This window comes from Lissotriton helveticus, chromosome 11, assembly GCF_964261635.1.
Source record: "Lissotriton helveticus chromosome 11, aLisHel1.1, whole genome shotgun sequence".
Lineage (NCBI taxonomy): Eukaryota > Metazoa > Chordata > Amphibia > Caudata > Salamandridae > Lissotriton > Lissotriton helveticus.
Window position 1 is genome coordinate 1,185,224,658 of NC_136072.1, and position 24,465 is coordinate 1,185,249,122.

Below are 24,465 nucleotides of genomic sequence, written 5' to 3' on the forward strand. Positions count from 1 at the left end.
AGGACAGCCGCCTGAAACTGAACTCGGACAAGACGGAAGTCCTCATCCTGGGATCTTCGCCCTCCGCCTGGGACGACTCCTGGTGGCCCCCCGCCCTGGGCACCGCACCCAAGCCAACCGACCACGCACGCAACCTGGGCTTCATCCTGGACCCCTCCCTCTCGATGACCAGACAAGTCAACGCCGTCTCCTCATCGTGCTTCAACACCCTGCGTATGCTTCGCAAGATCTTCCGCTGGATCCCGACCGAGACCAGGAAGACGGTCACCCAGGCCCTCGTCACCAGCGGACTGGACTACGGAAACGCCCTCTACGCCGGAACCACAGCCAAGCTACAGAAAAGACTCCAGCGCATCCAGAACGCCTCCGCCCGACTCATCCTGGATGTCCCCCGACGCAGCCACATCTCCAGCCACCTGAGGAACCTGCACTGGCTCCCCGTCGACAAGAGGATCACGTTCCGGCTCCTCACCCACGCACACAAGTCTCTCCACGACCTGGGCCCCAAGTACCTCAACGACCGCCTGACCTTCTACACGCCCACCCGCCAGCTACGGTCCACCAGCCTCGCCCTCGCAGCCGTACCACGCATCCGAAGAGCCACCGCCGGAGGAAGATCCTTCTCTTACCTGGCTGCCAAGACTTGGAACTCCCTCCCCATCCACCTTCGGCTGACCCAGGACCATCTCGCCTTCAGGAAACAACTCAAGACCTGGCTGCTCGAGCAGTAGCATACCCCTCCCCCCAAGCGCCTTGAGACCCTGCCGGGTGAGTAGTGCGCTATACAAATGGCATGATTGATTGATTGATTGATTGTAGTGCTGGTGCAAAACGCTCTGAATTTAGAGCTATAGAATCAGTTTCTGGTTCTGCTGCTTGTAGACAGGGATACCCAAGGGATTCCGATAAGGGATGCCCTCAGGGGATGCCCACAGGGAGCAACTGGAGAGGATACCCACAGCTTGATAATGAGAGCTATCCTATGCACCAGAGTAACAGAGTCGCCACATAGGCAAGTAACATGATCCTATTAAGCTATTTTATATTCCGAAAGGTTAGGAGAAGGCGCCACCTAGTGGTGAGACTAAAATCTGCTTCATAAATGTTTTTAATTTTAACACCAAAGCAGCGTAAATGTTATGTGACAGGCAGAGTCCAGGGGCAGGACACTTTGGGGAGGAAGAGGGGGGTGGTGAAGGGGGGAGAGAGAGAGAGAAGAGAAGATCTTTGATCCCAAGGTTCGGCAAACGATCATTCAAGCCACAATTCTGTCCCACCTAGACTATGCTAACATCCTTCTCTTGGGCGCCAACAAAGCAGAGATAGCGCGTCTGCAACGCGTGCAGAACACCGCGGCAAGAACCTTGGTCGGATTCCCCCGCAGGTGCTCGGCCAGAGCTACAATCCGAAAACTGCATTGGCTACCTATCGAACCACGAATCCAGTTTAAAGCTCTCGTCATGATCTTTAAAATCCTGAAGACTGGATGCCCAGAACTCCTCCGACCACTTCTTACCCCATACGTGCCACAGCGCAATCTGCGCTCATTAGGCCAACAACTTCTGACGGTTCCTCTCACAAAGTTGGCTCGCACTGGAGGACGCTCCTTTAGAGTGCTGGGAGCCAAACTTTGGAACAACCTGCCCGTGAACATTCGTTCCCTGGAAAATCTGTCTGCCTTCCGGAGAGCCGTCAAGACCCACCTATTTCCTCCCCTTTAGGTCCCATCATCCTTCTGCTTCTGTCCCTTGTGGAGTTTATGTGGTTCTTTAGCGCTGGGACGCCCCTTTGCTGGGGCAGCTGTTTGCGCTCTACCAAATTTTAACATAACATAACATAAAGAGAGAGAGAGAGGGAGAGACGGAGAGACAGAGAGAGAGAGAGAGAGAGACAGAAAGAGAGAGAGTTACAGAGTCAAGGCTGATTTGCATATGGCTGGGTCCAAACTGGGGTGGGGTCGTGGGCAAAAGAATGATGGATTTAACCCAGATCTCTTGACTGGTGGTAAATGTTTGAAAAGTTTCAACACCCCTTCCATCATTTTATTGTGTGATGTTCCAATGTAGGAGCAGCAGCTATGGAATAAAATCCATCATTTCGTATAATAGAATTTTTAAGAACCTGTGGGGTTACTGGGAATGCACCCCTAAAGCAGGTGTACGTTATCATTGTCCACATTTCAGGCATACCCATCAACTCGAGGTTTTCTTCAGACCACATCAGGGATAACTGAATGACCTTGCATTGAAAGACCCCTATGCTTTGCAAGGTGGTTGTCATGGTGTTGCTAAAAATAGTGGCAGGATATTATGTCATCATTACCGTGCTCCACTGTGACATAAGTAGGTTTGTGCTATAGAAGTACCGTTCCATACATACAGTTCTAGCGCCATTAACACTGACGCGTAACAGACCCAGGTCCACATCGCGGTCATCTGCCTTCTGCTGCTTCCGAGACAGAATGGTGGAAGAGTGGACAGAAACGACACTGAATGGTGATACGATGTGTAAACACCTCCCCTAAACCAGGCATGCAGTCTCATCGACACATCGAATCCAAGTTTTGGAAGACCAGTTGTAACCTACGCGCAACAGCTCCATACCTCTTGGTAAGGCTGCACTCAACACCAGGAAGTGGAATACAGTTTCCTTTGAGAAGAACTGGTCAGCACAGCAATAGTCTTTGGGCTCCTAAAACTCGGTGAATCCTCAAGGAAGGCAAGCAGAAGCCGGCAGAACTGTGAGGATGTGCTTGGGTGCAGCTGCTGAATGCACCGCAAGAACTAAAACTTGTAATGGCTTCAAGCAGCTCGCCCTAAGTGCCTTGTCGAAAGGTCTATGACCTGACATGCCACGTGTTAATATGCGTGATTTTGCCCAGTTATTGCTATATGAGTGTTAGAGAAGGGTCCTATCCCCAGGAAAGGCTACAAATTCAAGCGCAGTCCGTATACATTTACGACCAGGGTTGGGGACTCATCAGAGAAGCTGCTCTTGACACGTGTCAGAGCGACAGCCTGTGTTTAGAATACCTCACCGCAGAAGGAAGACAACCGGTCCTCCCGGTTCTATGCCATTGTGTTCCACCATGCTGGACTGAGGCCGGTCAATGTTTCCGACAGCCAGGCTGGATGAAAAGATCAGTCTTCAGAAGCTTTGAACCTGGAGTGTTGATTGAGGTTCAGATAATACAAATATTTTGTAGGTCAGAATATGGTTCATTGTGGCCAAGCAAAACCAGCGGGCATATTAGCAAGAACCTCATTAAAATTATCGCTGTTTTAGCGGCAGGAACTGCCGCTAAAACGGCGATAATGGGCTTGCTAATATGCGTTATAGAATTCCAATAAAAGCCCAGGTTAGATGTCCTGCACATCTAATCTGGGCTTCTATTGGAATTCTATAGCAAGCCCATTATCACAGTTTTATCGGTAATTTTAAAAAAAATATATTTTTATTTGCATTTCAAAATAATTCATCAGAACTTTCGTTAAGTATACACAATACATTTTGCATACTATCCTTCCATCAGAAACAGTGTCAATTATTTTACAGTAACAAATATACCTTATTCCAACAGGTGAGGTCAGGTTTCTCACAGCTTGCATTGTTTCTAGGGGCCTAATCCGAATCTGAACTATCATCTTCATTATCTGAAGGCGGTTTGCAGATGTTTCCTGTATAAGCATTCCATGCCACCCAAATTCTATTCCATTTTTTGGGACAGCCCCTACTGCGAAACACCGCCCTCTCCGAAATCATGGCTGCATCCATATCATTCTTCCATGCCGTCAAGTTAGGTTTCCCCGCTCCACCCCATCTCTGCGCTATATTTCTCTTAGCCATCATCATACCCAGTGTCATCCAACTTTGTCCTGAACACGTAAGATCATTGGGTTCCCATATATTTAAAAGGCAACGTCTGGGTTCCGGCAGCAGGGAGACTCCCTCTGACTGAGACATAGTTCTTTTTATCGGTAATTTTAACGAGGTTCTTGCTAATATGCCCCTGCATCTTTGAGAGGGGGTGAAAAGTAATGGCTGTGTCCTTCAGAGAGATTGTGGAAGACTTTGAAAAATAAACTAAAAATGGAAGCAAATGATGAAAGACATTCTTGCTAAGGACCAAAGTCCTTGAGAAGTGTCTTGACTTACAAAGTTTGGTTTCCTGTTAGCGGAAGGGGAAAGGGTTCCCAGGACCGAAGGGATATGTGGTGAACGTTCTCTTCCCGGAAGCGAGCAGAGCATTGCTTCCCAAACCTTTTGGAACCATGACCCACTTTTTAGTATGACAAACGTTTGCGACCCACCTAGCTTTAATAGACATGAGGCGGGCGATCTTTTTAATGTAACTAAACCACCATGTGAAAACACACTGTCATTTAAGGACAGCACATTTTCTATTGAAATAGTCACTTCATTTGCACAGACGTACAGCTTTACTGATGAAAGTATACTGCACACAAATGTTAATGTATGGAAATCTGGTTTCAGTAAATATTTATTATTTGTGCATTGCTAAGTAAAGTGTCTTGCTTTGTACTGATCCTATTAAAATCTTTGTTTCCAACACACTTCAAAATTCCCCAACATGTGCTTTGCTTTTACTTTCGTAACCGCTGAATGTGTACAGTTCATCTACAGGTATTTACATTTTGTTGTGAGTTTAGAAAAGACGACATCTTACAGAGTTTCCGTTCACACTTCATGTGCACTTCAGTCAGGTTGTCACATAATTCACTTTACTTTCCTTTCTCTGACTGTAAATTGACAGGAGTTTGTCAACACCCGTCCCCATGTTAAACAAGCATTTGCAATGCTCGCATTTGCAAAACTCTTGTAAATCCGACACCTATTGAACTGCAAATGCTTGTTTGTAAAAGAGCCCGTGTGGCGCTTTCACTTTAATGTCAGCCACACCCTTTTCCTCAGACGAGCCATGTCTAAAGAAAGAGGTGCGGCTGCCTTTAAAGTTAAAGTGCTGTATGGGGTGCTTTTATAAAAAGAAGCATTTGTTTCTCAACTTGACAAACAAATGCTTTTTTTTGTAAAAGAGCCGCATGCCGCAGTTTAATTTTAATGGCGGCTGCGCCCCTTTCCTTAGACACGGCTTGTCTAAGGAACAAGGCATGGCCGCCATTAAAGTGAAAGTGTAGCATGTGGCAGTTTAAAAAAAGTTCATAAATGCTAAACAAAAAGCCATGTGCCAGCTTTTGTTACCACAAATAAACCAAAGGCACAGCCGCCACTGTATAAGCGCGTCATGCTATGAAGAAAAAAAAATTAAAGCAATGGGTGAGAGTGTGTCCTGCCTGCAACAGCAGAGTGGAGAAAACCATTTAAGCAAATGGTGCTTGGAGGCTGTAATTAAAGCCTACCAAGTAACAACACATGTAACAGGGGGTGTCCTCATAGTAGGTAACAAATTGAGACTAAGGAGGGACTACTTAGCCTATTGACCAATGAAAAGCCACGGTTTCCAAAGGACAATGACACAAGCCAATGAAAAATATGGGTTGAGAGTAGGTGGAGCTTCAAGTCGATACCTGAATAGAGCATGCCTCGTAGAGTAGCGCAAGTGCTGCCCAGGCTCGACCTAAACATAAGCAGCAGAAGATATGGCCTGACATTTGATCTCTGTCTTTGAAGAGCAGCAAATGTACTAGACAAATACACAATTTAAAGACATCTTTATTTATTGCTTGGACTTTTGCAACTCACCAACCATCGGCTAGCGACCCACAGTCTGGGAAATACTGGAGTAAAGTGTATTAAATAGAGGCTAGAAGTCTTCCGCACCTGGTACCCCAGGGTCTTGGTCTGGTACCTTCCTTCACAAGTTGTGTTGCGTGGCATAATTCTATGTTTTGCTGTGCAATGAAAAATAGAAATCACACATTGAATGATAACTTTACCCTTACCTCCAAGCAGAGGGTCTCTGAATACAGGGTAACATACAGCTACCGAGAGCAACAAAATACCAATTAGTATTTTGTGTAGTAATGTTTCTCAGAATGGTGAGAATGTGAACGACGTGCGCGCCCTAAAATCAGCCCTCCAACAGAGAGCAACCATAGGAAGTAGAGAGTTAACATTTCTGAAATGGGTTTGGACCAGAAGAACCCCACATGTAAAGCTGATTTTGAGTAAACAAGGATTTATTTTACCAATGTGTAAATGCCGTTATCCACTGATAAGAAATGGTGGCATTTGTGACGCAATATGGTAAAGATTTTATGTGATCATAAACAGTGATTGGGGAGATGAATAGACAGAGATCAGTAGACAGACAGACAGACTCCTGTGAATATTGATTTATGTGCTTAATTGATATAAAAGAAGAGCCTTTTTGCAAGCATTTACTATTAGGTGTTTTGATTTTGTGTTTCTATGTCATTTGACAGGTGTTCTAACGTTTTTTGTGATACATCTCATGAATTAACCAACGTAAATACTATACTTGTCACACTTATTTAATAGGCATCAAGAAACTCTTTGTGTGTTTTTTCAAAGCAATTAAGTTCTTGCCAACAGAACCATTGTCATTTATTATGTAGTGTAGTTCCTATATTCCCAATAGGCTCTGCGCATTGGAATAATATATACCGTAGTTTAGACGTAGGACTGAGGTCTACTAGGTCTCTACCGAATATATTAAACTTAATAGTGAGTGGCAGCTAGCTCAGAGGTCACTAGAAACTTTCTCTAATTCACAAGAAGGGATTAGTTTCTGACAACCGTATAAACATGACAACTTTGTTTCCCAAGAATAAGAAATCAAATCTCTAGAGTCGCGAAAACAATAGATAACTATTTTACTCAGTCAATCGTGCATGCTTCGTTTCACCAGAAATGCAGAGAAATAGAGAGACGGACGTTTTCAATAAAAGGATTTATTGAACAGTCTTCTTTCTCAAGCATTGGAAATGAACTGCTACAATCGTAATACTGGTTATAAAGTACAATGCATATAATACGAACAGTATTATAAAGTAGTACTGTAAAAGCATGATATGGTTTCTAAGCCATAAAAGTCCATTAAATGTATAAAAATACATACAGTAATAAATAATGACTAAAAGTACTCGACTGGTGCTTCTAAAATACGCCTACCCCGGTGTACCTAACCTAAGTTTAGTACGAGGGAAGAAGTAAGTGAGGAGTAGCCTAAGTTTAGTAGTTCTCTGCCAGGAATCTATTTCAAGAATTCTATAAGAGGTCTAATCAGCTCCGTACCTTGGTTTTAGAATGAAGGAAGTCTTGTATCTCTCTCTCAGGACTCGATTTCCCAGATACCCGCAAGGGTAAGCCGGAAACACTGGAGCTGGATTTCTCGGCAAGAGAAAAGACAGCGTCTCTCAGTGCGTCAGCTGGAGGGTCGGCTTACTTCGGCACTTGCTGCTGCAGGGCGTCGGGCAAGTAGATAGTCGATCTGCTCCAAACCACTGTGTGTTTGACTGGGCAAACCTGGGCATATTTATACTTTGAAGGTGCCGAGTTTGATGCATGTTTGGACTTAATATCGTCACTCAAAGGATAAATTCTTGGAAAACGCCAGGAGTTCTTGGAGAACTTAATATTCAAGCAGGGGGAAGTCCCTAGCTGCTGAAGGCGGGTTTTTCCAAGAAATCGTTGTTAATTCTCGGAACCTAGTGGAAGTAGCCATGCCGTATTTGGGCTGTATGGCTTAGACCAACTAGGGTAGTGATTTCTATGCCTATATAAGGATATGATAAAGTATACCTATATAAGGGCATGAATCTATAAAATTACACTAGGGGCCTAGATTCGATTACAACAGTACATACCCAGGTTCTGAGGGACACAGGGTTGCCCCATTGTTACCATACTTCATTACATCCAAGGTAACTGGCAAAAACGTGCCAAAGAGGGAGTGATAGCCAAGGCGAGCAATCTGATGCTTCTACTTAACTACAGCAACTCAGAGCTTAGGGCACTGAACTGCTTTGAAAAAATGGGTCAGTCGAAGGGCAATAACCAGGACCAAACCCCACGGAAATGTATGCTCTAGAAGAGGATGCTCGGCGTGGTGCATGAAAGGTACAGAAATACAAATACCCAGTTATACAAGCCGGGTTAAAGGGGTCTCCTCCGTGCTCGTCCTCCAGCTCGCTGGGAGCCCGCGCGCTGGCCCCTGAGCATCCTCTCCCCAGCCTCTGCCTCCTCCAGGCTGGCGTAATGCAAAGTCCTCTCGTTCCAGGCGCCCGAGCCGTTGGTGTCACAGGAGAGGAAAAGAGCACGGAGCTGAGACACCTCGCTCTGCGAGGCCTACGCCATTGTCCTGGCTCAATAAACTAAAAGTACACGTACCGTGTAACATCCAAGTAAAGGGGACACTATCCATGGGATGATACAAATAACGACATGGCTGTACTAAGGTGGGACTAACAAGCCTCATAATTAATCAGAAGACAGCATTTACAAAGGACAGACACATGAGCCAATGAAAAATAAGGATGGGGGAGCGGGTGAAACTTCTCTGAGTACTGAACTACCACAGATCTTTGCAGAGCAGTGCTCAGGCTCGACCTAAAAAAAGAAATTCCCTCAGCAGAATACATTCTGGTATTTTACTGAACTCTACTGTTCGTTTTCTATCAAGATAGTTAAATAGAGGCAGTTGAACAGAAAAGAAAGTCCCTAAGCAGAAGTAGACAAGTCCTAGGGCTGATCTCCAGAGCCCACAACGTACATACACATATAAATATATACTAAAGTATATACAAGAGGTCTCGAATGCTCGACCTAAAAATCTGTAAAAGGTGCACTGGAGCAAGAGGGCATGTTAACACAATGACTCCCATGGAGTGCTAATAAAGAAAAGATGCAGGGTAAATTCATGCACTGCCATGCTGTGCTGGTAGATAAAGAAATAAATACAAACAAGCATTTGCAATTCAATAGGTTTCGCATTTGCAAGACTTTAAGCTATTGGTATTGGGAATGACAATGCCTTTTATTTATCTGTTTTGATAATTAACACATAAATAAAAGGCATTGTCATTTACAATGCCAATAGCTCAAACTCTTGTAAATGCGGGACCTATTCAAAGAAGCAGCTGCCATTGTCCCGGGCTGCTTGTACAGTGAAAGTGTGCATGGGGCACTGAATGTTGCAAGCAAGCATGTCCCGCCTGCATTAGGAGAAACTCATTAAAGAAAATAGTGCTTACAGACTAAATAAGACATACAGTGTATCAACAGAGGAAACAAGCATTGGCATAGCCAATAAGTCTTGCCTTTGGGAGTTTATAAGTGTCTAGCCAGAGCATGCCTTTCCCACGTAGATGCCTTCACCACTCATGCAATGTCTTCAAGCTATATTGTAGATCAGTGTGACTGCTGTGCAGCATGTTGAAAAGTTATAATAAAGTGATATAAACATTGTTTTACCCTATATATAACCAAGTAAACATTATGTACAAACAAACTACCCTATTAAAAAAAGAATTAACATATACAATGTCTTCTAGTTTTTCCTGACCTTGTGGTAAATAAATAAATAATACCTCTATTTTTGAATGAATATATGAATAACAGATAGCTCAATAAATAAGAGTCAAAATTCGAGGTAGTAGGAGTTTGCAGGTTTAATACAGCATAAAGGACAGGAACAGGACAACCTGCACGGACAAGATCTGGGATGGCTAGCTAGCACGGGGCAGGATCGGCATCGGCGTGCCAGGGAAAAGGAATCGGCGTAACATTTAATAACAGTGCACAAGTATATATACTAAAACAATTGCATTACAGTGAATTACAGTAGGCGGAGCAGTGGGTGTGGTCAATAGCAGTCGCGAAAGATAAGGGTGAAAGTAGGTGTAACAGGAGGCGTATACATAGACATGTGATGTAAACGTAACAGAGTATGTCATAAATGGGGCGGAAACATGGAGGGGGCTACCTAAGGAGCCGGGACCTCTAACCTAATGGTGCGCGCAAACTGACAATGACGTGTTACTAGGAGAAGCTGGGGGCTATGAACTCTGTGCTAGGAGTAGAGACTGAAGTCTGGAGAGTCAGGGCAACATGTACCTAAACCCTATCTAGTATCTAATGTTTAGAGGACATGTTGATATAAACTAAGAGTCAGGAGGGGAAAGGCTAACAGACTCTAAGACTGGAGCATGCATTATTCTACATGTAGTGCGTTGAAGAATATTAAATGACCATTAATACAGTATTTCTCCTACATGGAGACGTAAAGGCTAGACAATGACGGAAACTATTGATGCGATTCAGTAGCTTAGGAATGCAGAGAAGGAGGGCTGGACTGATAACTAGAATCATAACATACTCTTGGCAGACTCGTAGGCAGAGCCAGGCCGAGCCGGGCACTGCGAGGCAGGAAGTAAGTGAAGGGTCGAGGATACAGGTGGGGGCTGTATCGCTCCTCAGCGAGGGCTCAGGAGACGGGAGCTGAATCTGGTGTCCGGGCCCTTCTGAGGCCTAGAAACGGGGACTTTTCAATGAAATAACGTGCACACTGAGAAATGTGGCAACGCAACTTTACATAGGCCTAATACTCGTAGCTTTCACGAGAACTGGAAACTAGCATACTAGTGATGGACACAACTGTAATTGCGTCTTTAATCAAACATGGGGAATACATATGCATATTAATCATGCACACATAACATAAGATGGGGGACACGTAGGGACACAGAACATGGCAAAATTTACTTTTCCACATTCCCTCCTTGTCACTACGTTTCCATCAGGAAACATCAATATTCATGATACCATCTATTATTTCATACAGTATCATTTGCTCGTCTCGAATTTTCTTGGAACTGGATTTAGAACGGGACTTGGGACTAGGCATACAGGAGGTAGCACAAATGCTGCAAATCGCAGGGCCACATTGTAAACAGAGGCAGCAACTGAATATGATCGCTACTGCAATACCTAGAAAGGACAATACTTTCCATCCCCAGGCGGAAATTATATTCCAGAACCAACCGGACCATGTCCAGGTGCCTGGATTTTGGTGTAACATATGGGCAATATTATGGAGTCTGGTAATAGCTGAATAAACAGACGGTGCGTTATTAGGAATGAAAATGCAGCAACTAGATCCGATGACTCTACATGCCCCGCCCCTATCGGCCAGTATGACGTCAAGGACGAGACGATTCTGGAGCACGACAATTCTCATAAAGGATTGCTCTTCGGTTAAGTTACTTAGAGCAGAAGTAGTCTCAATCACTACTGCTTCAAGGGTTCTCGTTAATCTACGTATCAGTTTACTATTCACGACAGTACCTAAATAGGGGAAGACACCTTTATTGATATCTATGTATTGTTCTAGAGCAGTTTCAGTATAATCGACAATCGGGAGGTCTCTCTTGTGTCTAGTATGTACTAGGTGGGAATTCCTATGATAGTCAGGTGGGGCTAGAAAAACTGGTGGCAGTAGGAAGGCAATGTAACAGGTTCCCTCCCAATCGAGGGGCAGACGAACATATGCGGTCTGACCACAAACAAAATAAGAATGACGTGAAGTTTTGAAAATAGATTTACTACTGTCACTATACTTGACAATAGTAGTACAATCACTATGGCCTACATGTACGGAACCATTATTTCGGACACATAATTCGCCTTTGACTGGTAATACTGACATAGCAGGTAAGTCTGGAGTAGAATCAGACTGAACATTCAGGACCATAAAATTCGAAGAATAATTACCCAAATTATAAACTTCATTTTCTAGATCTAACCCTGTTCTGTGGGGAAGACCTTGCTTGCCTGGGAAACATGTACTGTTAAGAAAGGACATATCTGTTGAGGATGACGTTAACGTGGACCATGCTCCACACGAACCATTATGTGAAAATGGATAAGGAAAGAGTGGCAGAACTCCCTTCGGTGTCTGGAAAGGGGGGAGTCGACCACACACCCAACAATTAGTGGCATTGCTGGTCTGGTGTGAATAATGTAACATGCGGATAAAGGAATTATTACGCATAGCAAGACGATATGAGAGTTCATGAGGAGGTAGATCACTAAACGTGTGCTCTACTGTAACATTAGCAGACTTATTTACATGGGAAACTGGAAAACACAAGTAAAGTGCATAACATGTGCAGGAAATCATAAGGCTAAAATATAGCAGAAAACATAAAATAATAATGCAACTTTTAGAGTTCTCACTAACTCTCTCTCTGTGGGGGTCTATTATATACATGTCAGAAACCGGTCTAACCGTTTCACCTAGGGGAGGACTTAGACAATCAAACTGGCTGACTTATTTTACTAGACCTTAATTTTTTCTTATACTCCTGCTGCGGAGTTTTCTCTAACAGGGAGGAATCTGTATCATTGTCTTTTGCGGGACAGTCCTTGAAAATAATACTTTGGCAGTCTTTCAAATCCTCGGAAATGTTCTTGGTAACAGGTTTTAGTCCAAAAAATCTTTTCACATGTGACAGGTGGACCCAGCCCTTCCTGCCTTCCAACTTGACGGCAGTACGGGTGGCCAGGAGGACCTGTTTGGGTTCCTTCCAGCGGGGCTCCAGCGGACTTGAACGATCAAAGTTCCTCACAAGAACCATGCATCCGGGAACGATTTCATGCGGTGCCACCTCGGTATTGTCTGGAAATGCGGCGGCAACCTGTGAACGACAAGAGTGTAGGGCAGACATCAAGGAAGCTAGGTAATCTGTCAGCATATTACTTGAAACATCGGTAATACTTCGGGGTCTAGGTGTACCCCACATATTAGGGGGGCGGCCGAATACGACCTCATACGGGGACAGACCTGATCTGGAATGTGCGACCATGCGCATATAAAACAAAGCGACTGGCAGAGCTACTAGCCAGTCCACACCTTTCTCTTTACATACTTTTGCAATTCGAATTTTCAGGGTCTGATTATGTCTCTCTACGAGACCGGCTGCTTCAGGATGGCGTACACAATGGAACTTCCACTGGTACCCTAACAAAAGGGAGATGTGTTTCATAAGCTCAGATGAGAATGGCTGGCCGTTATCAGAATATACGACCCTTGGGAGTCCATAACGGGGGAAGAATTCACGAACCAACTGCTTGGCAGTGGTCGCGGCTGTGTAATCTGGGACTGGATATGCTTCTGTCCACCTGGACAAAGCGCATACAACTACAAGGACATACTTGAAACCTTGACATCGCTCCATCTGAATATAATCCATCTGGAGGACTTCAAAAGGGTGGTCAGGGGGCTGGAATCCACCTTGTTCCACCGGGACACTTTTACCTGGGTTAAACTGGCAACATATCATACAGGTACGGACCTTCTGCTTGGCTGCAGCTCGTAAATGCTTGTTGAACCAAATGTTCTGGATACTGTCTAACATAGCTTTTTCTCCTAAATGTGCTGGACTATGTGCGGTATTGATAATGACTTGAACCATAGAGTCGGGGAGAAACCATGTGGCTTTACCCTTCGTCACCCATCCCTGATCTGTCTGGACCCCTCCTTGTTCGGACCATTTCTTGATTTCATCGGGAGTAGCATGTAACTGGATATCTATGACATCTTGAGTGGGGTCCTTAACTGTCATACAGGTAGTCAGATCTGGAGTATGTGTCGGTGTCTTATTAACTGGAATGTCTGGTGTCTGAGCTGTAAGCTTGGCTGTGCGATCTGCTAGATCATTACCTTGAGAAATAGTGTCAGTAACTTTCGTATGTGCTTTGCATTTCATAATAGCGATAGATGTCGGTAAGTGTATGGCATCTAACAGAGCTTGAATAAGGAGACCATGCTGAATCTTGGTTCCATGAGAAGTCATGAAACCTCTCTCCTGCCAGAGCACTCCAAAGTCGTGTACGACTCCAAATGCGTAACGTGAATCTGTGTAAATGTTAACTTTCAGGTTCTTGGCGTGTATGCAGGCTTGGGTCAGAGCAACTAGCTCTGCTGCTTGAGCGGACAGAGTGTCAATACGATGTGTTTCTATAACTTCAGTGTCTGTAGTCACTGCATACGCGGCTACTAGTTCTCCTGTACTTGTTCTCATACATGAACCATCCACATAAAGTGTCAGGTCGGGATCTGGTAATGGAATATCTGTCAGATCTTGTCTTGGCTTAGTCATAGTGTTAACTACTTCCACACAGTCATGTGTGGCAGGATTTGAAGTAACTGATGGTAACAGTGTAGCAGGATTTAGAACGTTGCAGCGTCTGATTTCTATGTGTGGCTGGAACAGTGTCAATTCATAACCTGTTAAACGTGCAATTGTCAAGTGCTGAGTCTGTGTTCGGTTTAAAAGAACTTCCACGGAGTGTGGAACTTGTACTGTCAAGGAATGTCCTAACACTATGGAATCACTCTGTCTGATAGCTAGTGCTGTGGCTGCAACTGACTTGAGGCACGCAGGCAGCGCCTGGGCTACAGGATCTAGTGTGCTCGAAAAATAAGCACAGGGCTTGTATTGTCCTGCTTGATCTTGTGTGAGAACAGATAATGCTGTACCTTCACGTTCAGTGACGAAAAGTGTAAAAGGCTTACTGTAGTTCGGTGTAGCGAGAACTGGAGCTTGGCATAAGGCTTTCTTTAACTCATTGAAACTAAGTGTATGTTCAGATGTCCAAGGGAGGACAGTCGATACGGCTGCCTCCTGTGTCGTTAACTGTATCAGTGGCTTGGCTAGAAATGCATACTGAGGAATCCATTGTCTGCAATAAGAAGTGAGGCCGATAAAAGCACGTACCTCCTTCTGGGTCTTGGGCTGAGGAAGACTCGCTATTAACTGGATACGGTCAGGTGTCAACTGCCTACCCCTCTTGGACAGTAAGTGGCCTAAATAGATCACTTGCTGGACACAGAATTGAAGCTTCGAAGGGGACACCTTGTGCCCCATCTCGGCAAGGAAATACAAGACTGTAAGGGATGCTCGCTCGCAAGCACGTTCAGAACGGGCTGTGATCAGTAGATCATCGACATACTGGAGCAGGGCAGTGTCAGTTGGCATGTGAATATTGTCTAGTTGTCTCTTAAGTGCTTGACTGTAAATACTAGGACTTTCTGTGAAACCTTGAGGAGCGCGTGTGAACATATAGCTCCTTCCATTTAAACAAAAACCGAAAAGGAACTGGCTGTCTGGATGAATGGGGACACTGAAAAACGCGTTCTTGAGGTCTATGACTGTAAAAAATGAGGCTTCAGAATCAATGGCTGTCAATAGGGAAGAGATATCTGGGACAACTGGGTACTGGGGAATAATACATTTGTTGAGTTCTCGAAGGTCAATCACTAATCGATATACTGGGGGTGCATTTGGATCAGTACGTTTCATGACTGGAATGATCGGAGAATTACATACATTGGAGTCAGTTTCTACAACTACTCCTTGAGCGATGAGCTCGTCAATAATTTTGGATAAGGCTGCTACAGCCTCAGGTGGCAATCTGTACTGTCTGATTCGTGGTAACACTACACCTGGTTTGAGAGTCACACGATGGGGTGTGATTTGCATATAACCTACATCAGTTGGACCTTGTGCCCATAGATGCTGCGGAACATTAGACAATCTCGGATCAAAATCTCGTAATACATAGTGACCCTTGAAGTCACGTAAGAACAATCGTATTCCCTCTGGGGAGCAGCAAATAACTGCACCTAATTCTTTCAGTGTTTTAATACCTAACAGATTTTCTGGGCATGACTTCGTAAGTAACAGATCAGTAGTGCGGGACAATGGACCTACTTCTAAAGTAACTGGCTTAGATATCTCGTTTACAATAGGTTTTCCTGAAAATCCAAGGGAAACATTTCTAGAGCCTGAGAGCGGAGCCCCTGGAACTTCGGCGTGACTGATGGTCGTCCTACTTGCCCCTGTATCAATCAGAAACTTTCTGTCTTTCCCTAATACTTGACTATGAACATAGGGACCTTCTTGATCTACAGGTATCTCGATGAGAGGCAAGCCTACCTCCCTCTCTAGGCTGTTTCATGAGTACGGCTGATACTCTGGATACTCGGACTGTGCATACTGGTACATCTGTTGTGTAACATGCTGTGTTGCAGCAATGGGCTGCGATGCTGGAACTGTCTGTTGTGCATTCTGTGGCTGAGAAGTCTGTGAAACTTGTTCTTGTCTAGACGGACGTGGTCTTTCTTTAGTCTTACCGGTAGCTATGTTGTGTTTCAGAACTGCACACTCGTTTATATAGTGACCTGGCTGTTTACAATAATTGCAGGTCCCTTTAACGGGAGCTGCAGGATGACTGGCTTGATTCGTACCCCTCTTCTGACTGTCTTGAGGAACAGATTGTGCAACTAGTACTTTCATTTTCGTGTCTTTCATACGTTTTCTTTCATGATCTTGCTCTTCTCTGATTCTATTCTGGTGATATTGAAGCATCTGTAACATTTGGGACGGGGTATTAGCTTGCCAGGTACTTTCGACTTTCAAAACTCGGTTCTTAACTTGTGGACTTGAATTCTCGACTAATTTAGTAACAAAGAGATGAGGGTATGACTCGCTACTTGTCTTGAGGCCACTGTTAATACTAAAGCATTTCTCAAATCTAGAATAAAAATCACTAGTGTCTTCATCTTGTTTCTGTTTACAGGCTGAGATTGCATCCCAGTCTTCCTTTTTAGTGGCTAATAATCTTGGCAAAACTTGTATCAATAATTCAGGTAATTCTTTACATTTCTCTCCTAGACCGGTACCTGGTACTCGTATCTTATCTTCAGCTTCTAGAACTGCCCAATCGATCTTTTTCTCTCCCACCTCCCATTCTTTTTCCTTGAGTTTTTCATATACCCCTGCGGGCAACAGGACTTTTAACATTTTAATTATATCTGGATACGTGTATTCTCCCATACGGAGCATGTCTTTTAATTCTCGGTGGAACCCTGCTGGATCTTTGTCATGACAGGGAATTAATTTCTTCATCTCTAAGAGTTCCATCTTTGTAATCGGAGTGTAAACAAACACTCGTTGCATTTCACCATCTGCTGTCCTGACTGGGTGTACTTCTCGTAACGGATTCTGTCTATCTATGTAAAAGGGTTTACTTTCTGGGGGTGAGACATGAACAAAATGCGGGTTCAAAAACGTTCTATATTTGTGACGCTGTTCTAGGATGACACTAATTAAATCGGTACCTAGACCTTTCCATCTATACTGGAGTAACTCGTTCAGGACATCGTGTAACGGACCTGGATCAGAATGTTGACCCTCATACAGAGTAATGAGGTGCTGGATCATATACATACCCACCAGTCGTTGCTCGGCTGGAGGCAGTTTCAGAAACATTTGTGCCACTATTTCGTCTGGAAAAGTGGTAGAATCAGTAATCCATCGGACTGCTGATCGGGCTAGTTCTTGTTCATGCATAGTACTTAACTCACTGTAACCGATTCGTGATTTCAGAATGTGATCGGTAGCTTGAAATACTTGTTCTAGAGAACCTTGTTCTGGTGCTGGATGAGGAACAGTTTTCTTGTGCTCTAGGCGTAAATGGCGGTCTGGAAATCTAGATTTTCCTACATACGCTATTCTAGTGGGATTCTCGTCGTCTACCTCTTCAGTAGAAGAGTCATTTTCTTTCTCGTTTACTAGTGCTTCTTTGCGTTTCTCGTGTAACCTTATTATTTCTTTACGAATTCTCTTGTACATACTCTCTATGCTACTGATGGTTCTGTGCTTACCCTCGGCTATGTTATCACTCCACCTTGTCAGGATTCTCATTTCGGCCGGATCTTTAGTCGGAGAATCTTGTTCTCTTATTAGACAATTAATCAGAAACTTTAATAACATGAGCTGGATCTCAGCTTTCCTTTGAGACATGGCTTCGCCAATACTTTCTGGATCATCCCCTGTACGGATGAAACGATATATTCTGTCTAGATCTCCTTTCATATCCGGTAGGGTGTCCAAATACCCGGTCACCCGTCTTACACGGATGGAATATATTACTGTACTATCATCACCTGCGACTGGATCATAGCGGCATTCAGTAAGAGCTCGTCGGATATCTGCAACGGACTTATATTTGGGCGTACGCTGTAACGCACATTCATGTAACTCGGCCAACGTTCTACGTTGGTGTGGTGGCGGGGTACCAGGAGGACCTCCTCCTGCGGCCCCTAAACTAGAATCGTCGACTGATACTCTTCGTGCTGGCAGAGTGGGAAATTGTAATGTAGGCTGGACCGGGGGTACCGTAACAGGTACTCCGGTGACTGGAGGAGCAGGATTTACATTATTTACAGGAGCTGGCGGAACAGGATTTGCATACTCGGGGACTGTGTCGTCCAAATAGGACGAAATAAAAATATCAGCTGCGGTCGGTTTGTGACGTAGCTTGATCGGAACTAATGGTGGCGGAAAATTACTGGATGCCTCCGGGGTCGCTTTTGGCAAGCCCTCGGCAAGAAGAGGGTACATACCCTTAATAAGGGCATTCCTCTGTCTGTCTGACTGTTCGGTTTTAACTCGTTCACCTATCTCGATTAATTCCCTTTCTTGGGCTCGTTCTAAGGATTCTCTACTTAATTCTGACTTTCTGATTTCTTTTTCGGTTCTTCTATGAGATTCTTTACGCCATAACTCGATGGCATCTTTCTGTGACTGTCTGGCTTTCTTTTTCCATAATGCTTCTTCTACTCTCATGATGCACTCGGCATCCCATGTACCCGATACGGGCCATCTATACTTTTCTTCTAATTCCTTGGTGTACTCCACCCATAAATCTAGATATAATATGGCACTTATGCCATGCTTCTGATACATGAAATGACCTGGACTGTCCCTAGGCGGGACAGGAACTGCTGCTTCTAGCAGACCTTTTCTAGTTTTTAACTGACGTAATTTCGAGAATAAAGGCATGACTGAACTGTAATCTAGACACAATACAATACACAATGAACACGATAACTACACCACTTTCATACCACGACATTAAAAATACATGAAGAACATTTAAAATAACAGTTCGAACAGAATACTACCTGGAATACTGAAAACAGAATACATGAATCTTCTCGAGAACAGAACTGACTAGAACAGAGACTAGATGCACTGCTGAAACAGTACGAAACTTACCGGTCTCATAAAGAGACACGTCAGGACCCGCATCCACCGAAGTGGACACTTCGTTTTGGGTCTGTGAACCACCAAAACCCACGGACCAGAGTCAATTAGATTGACCCTGTCTAGATACTACCCCAGCAACGGTACTCACCGGGCAGCAAGAACGGAAGGCCTCGGACTGGACTGGACTGCTTTGACGCCGGACGGACGAACTTCGGACTTCTGTTACGGGTGGGCCTCCGGATACCTCGGACCTTGGACTCTCGGCTTGGGCTCTGGTCGGGACTCGCCGCGTTCCTCCACCGCCTCGTCTGGATGCTGGACCGCCACCTCCGTCTCCTCCGTGGGCCTGAGGGATACTTGAAGCAGAAATATCTGCACGTGCACGGTATGGTTCCGTCACGGCTGCAGAGGGTCAGGGGGCCGGCGTGGCTTCACCGGCGCGTGGGGAAAGGGCAAGTCCCTATTCGGGCGCCATTATGTGGTAAATAAATAAATAATACCTCTATTTTTGAATGAATATATGAATAACAGATAGCTCAATAAATAAGAGTCAAGATTCGAGGTAGTAGGAGTTTGCAGGTTTAATACAGCATAAAGGACAGGAACAGGACAACCTGCACGGACAAGATCTGGGATGGCTAGCTAGCACGGGGCAGGATCGGCATCGGCGTGCCAGGGAAAAGGAATCGGCGTAACATTTAATAACAGTGCACAAGTATATATACTAAAACAATTGCATTACAGTGAATTACAGTAGGCGGAGCAGTGGGTGTGGTCAATAGCAGTCGCGAAAGATAAGGGTGAAAGTAGGTGTAACAGGAGGCGTATACATAGACATGTGATGTAAACGTAACAGAGTATGTCATAAATGGGGCGGAAACATGGAGGGGGCTACCTAAGGAGCCGGGACCTCTAACCTAATGGTGCGCGCAAACTGACAATGACGTGTTACTAGGAGAAGCTGGGGGCTATGAACTCTGTGCTAGGAGTAGAGACTGAAGTCTGGAGAGTCAGGGCAACATGTACCTAAACCCTATCTAGTATCTAATGTTTAGAGGACATGTTGATATAAACTAAGAGTCAGGAGGGGAAAGGCTAACAGACTCTAAGACTGGAGCATGCATTATTCTACATGTAGTGCGTTGAAGAATATTAAATGACCATTAATACAGTATTTCTCCTACATGGAGACGTAAAGGCTAGACAATGACGGAAACTATTGATGCGATTCAGTAGCTTAGGAATGCAGAGAAGGAGGGCTGGACTGATAACTAGAATCATAACATACTCTTGGCAGACTCGTAGGCAGAGCCAGGCCGAGCCGGGCACTGCGAGGCAGGAAGTAAGTGAAGGGTCGAGGATACAGGTGGGGGCTGTATCGCTCCTCAGCGAGGGCTCAGGAGACGGGAGCTGAATCTGGTGTCCGGGCCCTTCTGAGGCCTAGAAACGGGGACTTTTCAATGAAATAACGTGCACACTGAGAAACGTGGCAACGCAACTTTACATAGGCCTAATACTCGTAGCTTTCACGAGAACTGGAAACTAGCATACTAGTGATGGACACAACTGTAATTGCGTCTTTAATCAAACATGGGGAATACATATGCATATTAATCATGCACACATAACATAAGATGGGGGACACGTAGGGACACAGAACATGGCAAAATTTACTTTTCCACAACCTTGCAATGCTGCCAACTTCTTGCCACATAATTTACTCGTCCTTGCCGCATATATTGGGCTGACCTTGCCGCATAATTCCTGTGGCCCTGCCTATATACTAGCATGACCCTGATGATCCCAATAGGCATCTCCCTCTTCGAGCTCCTTTGCTGGCCTTGGAGCCGCCCTTTCAGATCCCTTTCCACTCCCACACCACTCCCCCCACCCCACGCGCCACAGACCCACCACACCATCTACCCAGCAGAAAAATGTTGAACACCTGGTAATTTGAAAAGCCAGCCTTCCCCTTAGCCCGCCACCTCCCCCTTACTGTTCGTAGTGGGAAACATCCTCAACAACGACTCTGGAACAACGAGTTCCGGAGTCACGAAAGCTGAACAACGACTTGCACGAACAACGACTTAGCCTGAACCACGTGCAAGTCGTTGTTCAGAGGAGCTTCAAAACAGACACAGGTAAGAGGGTTTCGTTTCTAGGGGTTTGGGGGTACATGTTAGTTAGTTTGTTTTTAGGGTTTGTATTCGTATAAAGAAATAAAATAAATGTGAGTGAGGGACTATGGACAGATGAGGGGCACCAATCTGAATACAAAGTGAAGGTGAATAAAAATCTAACTGCTGCATTAAAACATAATTTCAGTGATCGCTTTAAAAAAAATCAGTATTGCGTTCCTTTTAAAATATTTTTACAAGAAGTTTCGTCGCAGTAGATGTCTCAATGACACACAAGGTTAAGCTGCGTAATCAGAATTTTTCGGATGGTGCTGCTTTTCTCTCCCATTACTCTAAGCAGATTTACCGACCATACTTTTTAATTTAGTTTCTACGGATTTTTAAGAAGAAACCCATTTCAGGAAAGCTTCGCATCCCACATCCTTATCTGCTTCTTGATCTTTAACGCATTAAATAAACTCCTAAGGCAAACTTTCACAGGGAGTATTACAGATCACAGGACACAGGTTATTTTTCATTTTTGAAGTGTTTGGTGTGGTTGGTAAAAGCGCTTGTTGACCAGTTTCACTCTGTAGCCAATGTTGTAGCTCTATGCAAACATTTACTTTAAAAAAATAAAACTTTAAGGTAGGGACTTGTGACTGCAATTTTATTTTTGTATAAATAATCTGCTTTAATGTGCTTCAAAATTACTGACAACTGGAAGAACAAGTGGTTAGCTATTCAGCGCTTGCAGCGTGCTCTTCTTCTTTAAGTTTATCTGCATGAGAGGCTGCGGAGTTTGCCTACACACATTGTTTTGGTGATTAAAGAAACTTCTTGCTTTCAACTGGCAAGGCTGCAGCAGCTTGGCAGCGCGCGCCTCTGGGAACTCTATCGAGGATGCTGACATTATGATTGATGGATTATTTTCAGTGCGTTTGGTGTAGTGGTTAAACGTGGAGTTCGTGGTTCAGTAAGTCGTGGTTAAAAAATTAGTGGTTTGGCACAGGTCGTTGTTTAGCCTTCGTGGTTCAGGCACTCGTGATTAATTAGGTAGTTGTTTAGTCATACAACCGTTCGTAGTATACCTATCTTTAGGCACTTTGAGGCTTTTCTCTCGGTTAGGCCTTCAAATCCTCAACATCGATACCTAAAATGTTAAATTATAAAGTTTTTACTATGTTCCTACCATGACATGTAAGCAGGAACACTGGAACAACGCAGCAAGAGAACTCCAAATTATGCTCACGGTTGTCTAAATTATGTAAAAAGCAAAGGCAAATTATGCGCAATATTCCGTGACAGTATTACTTCGCCTTTATTTTTTTATAAATTGAACACACACCAATACTATCTGGTACAGCGCAACATTATTTTTTTTTGTTAACTAATGTAGATCCGTTCAAGCCAGAAAAATAACTTATTTTGGTTGAAACTTGGAAATTATATAGCAAAAGGTAATATAACGTGGCAAACAATTTTAATCCATAATGAATGTGGGTAAATGTCAGAGACAAAGAATTGCACACCATTGTTTTGTTCGAATGTAAAGCAAACATGACTTAATCCATTTGTGCAGCAGGTGCAGTGGCACCGGGTTACAGAGGCCTGGCGATGCCAACCGAACCCTGAATGTTGCTGTATGCGCCCTAGGGCCCTATTTCCTTCTATGCACGAGGGGCCAAGACACACTGGATACGGTGCTATATATTACTCCAATATAGGAAGTAAGGCCATCCTATTAAAAAAAAACGAAAATAAACAACCTAGTCCAGAGCATGCTCGGGGAAACAGCATGCATTGGGTTATGATATTTAAAGAAGGGTTGAACCATAGATGTCCTAAACTACCAGTCGCATACATTTGAGAAGCACAAATTCAGAAGTTGTGGCTGCGTTTACAACAGAGATGAAAGCACAACCAGTTGTACCAGCCCGCTCGACTCTTGAGTGCCTATATTCAGCTGCACAACCTCCTTCCGTGTGAGCATAAGGCACAAGGCTGGAATGTATTACACAAACCCATAACATAAAGCACATTTTTTTGTTGTCTGGCCCCCGATCGAGAGTGCTAATGGGCTCATCCATCTGGCGTGCAGCTCTTACAAACAGGACGAAGAAGAGATGAAGGCCTCCACGCCACATACTCCAAGCTGTCAGTACCGCCCTGTTCTTGCACAAGTATTGAGTAATGTCCGTTGGGCACGCTCAGTGTCATATACAACCTTCAGTGGCGATGATGCAGGGAGGTCTGGCACGTGCTCACGTGAACATATATGCTCAGGCAGGAAAAATTAAAACAAGCGCGTCCGTGAAAGATCACTCTTGTGGAGGTGGGGTGTGTCCCTTGCTGGGATGGAGGGGACGCGCCTTCTAATGGAGGCGGAAAGGAAACCTGACACAAAACAGATGCGCTAGGATCAACCTAAACAGATGATGACATGACCCCGAACAGATGGCGCCCCTGCTCGTAACCGCAAGCCGTAGGCCGTGGGCGGATACATTTCCTGGGAAAGGTGGAACATGCACCCGTCTTTGCCCAATTGCTTTCGAAAGACGCACGCAAAGCCCAATAAAGATGCTAAAAAAAAAAAACACATGCACGAGCGTGTGAAAAGTCCAGAGTGATTCCAAGAGGTTGTTTTCTTAGAGCAGCACATGCTCGTTGCGCTAAGCTCGACCTAACAAGGACCAGTCCTCATGGGAGGTTACAAATGAAGACAAGACGGTATTAAGGAGGGACTAGCAAGACTATTAACGTATCAGAAGCCTGCATTTACAAAGGATAATGACACAAGACAATGAAAAATATGGACAGGGAGTGGGCAGAGCTTCAAGTCCATACTCGAATACAGCATGCATCGCAGAGCAGCGCTTGCGCTGCCCAGGTGCAACCTAAAAAGGAGCCCTTTCAAGGCAGCTTATCTCATCAGAAGAGTACAAGACCAAAATGTTCCTGGGCAGGACAAACACAAGGAGAGGGAGTTCAGCCATCAAAACAAGAGTACACATGAGACAGACAAGACATCCATTCAACCATGAGCAAGGGGTGACCAAGAGCCTGCTCCAACTATGGAATATGTGTTGGAAACAATAGGTCTCCCAACGGAGAGCTAAATCTGTGTGCAGCTGAGATCTAAAAATGATCCTTGATAGATTGCAATTACAGGATTCAAGCGAGGATTGAAAGAGGTACACCTTTTAATCTCCAAATGTGAATGTTAAAGAATACCAAACCTAAGAATGTCACAGCAGGTGATCTAGTTAGATTTGCAGGTCTGGCTACCA

General features: G+C 44.5%; 1 protein-coding gene across 1 annotated transcript in view; it reads left to right on the top strand.

Moving 5' to 3' along the window:
- The window catches only part of RIMBP2 (RIMS binding protein 2), a 1,305,415-nt gene that overhangs the window by 1,021,982 nt on the left and 258,968 nt on the right, over positions 1-24,465 (top strand). The window lies entirely within an intron of this gene.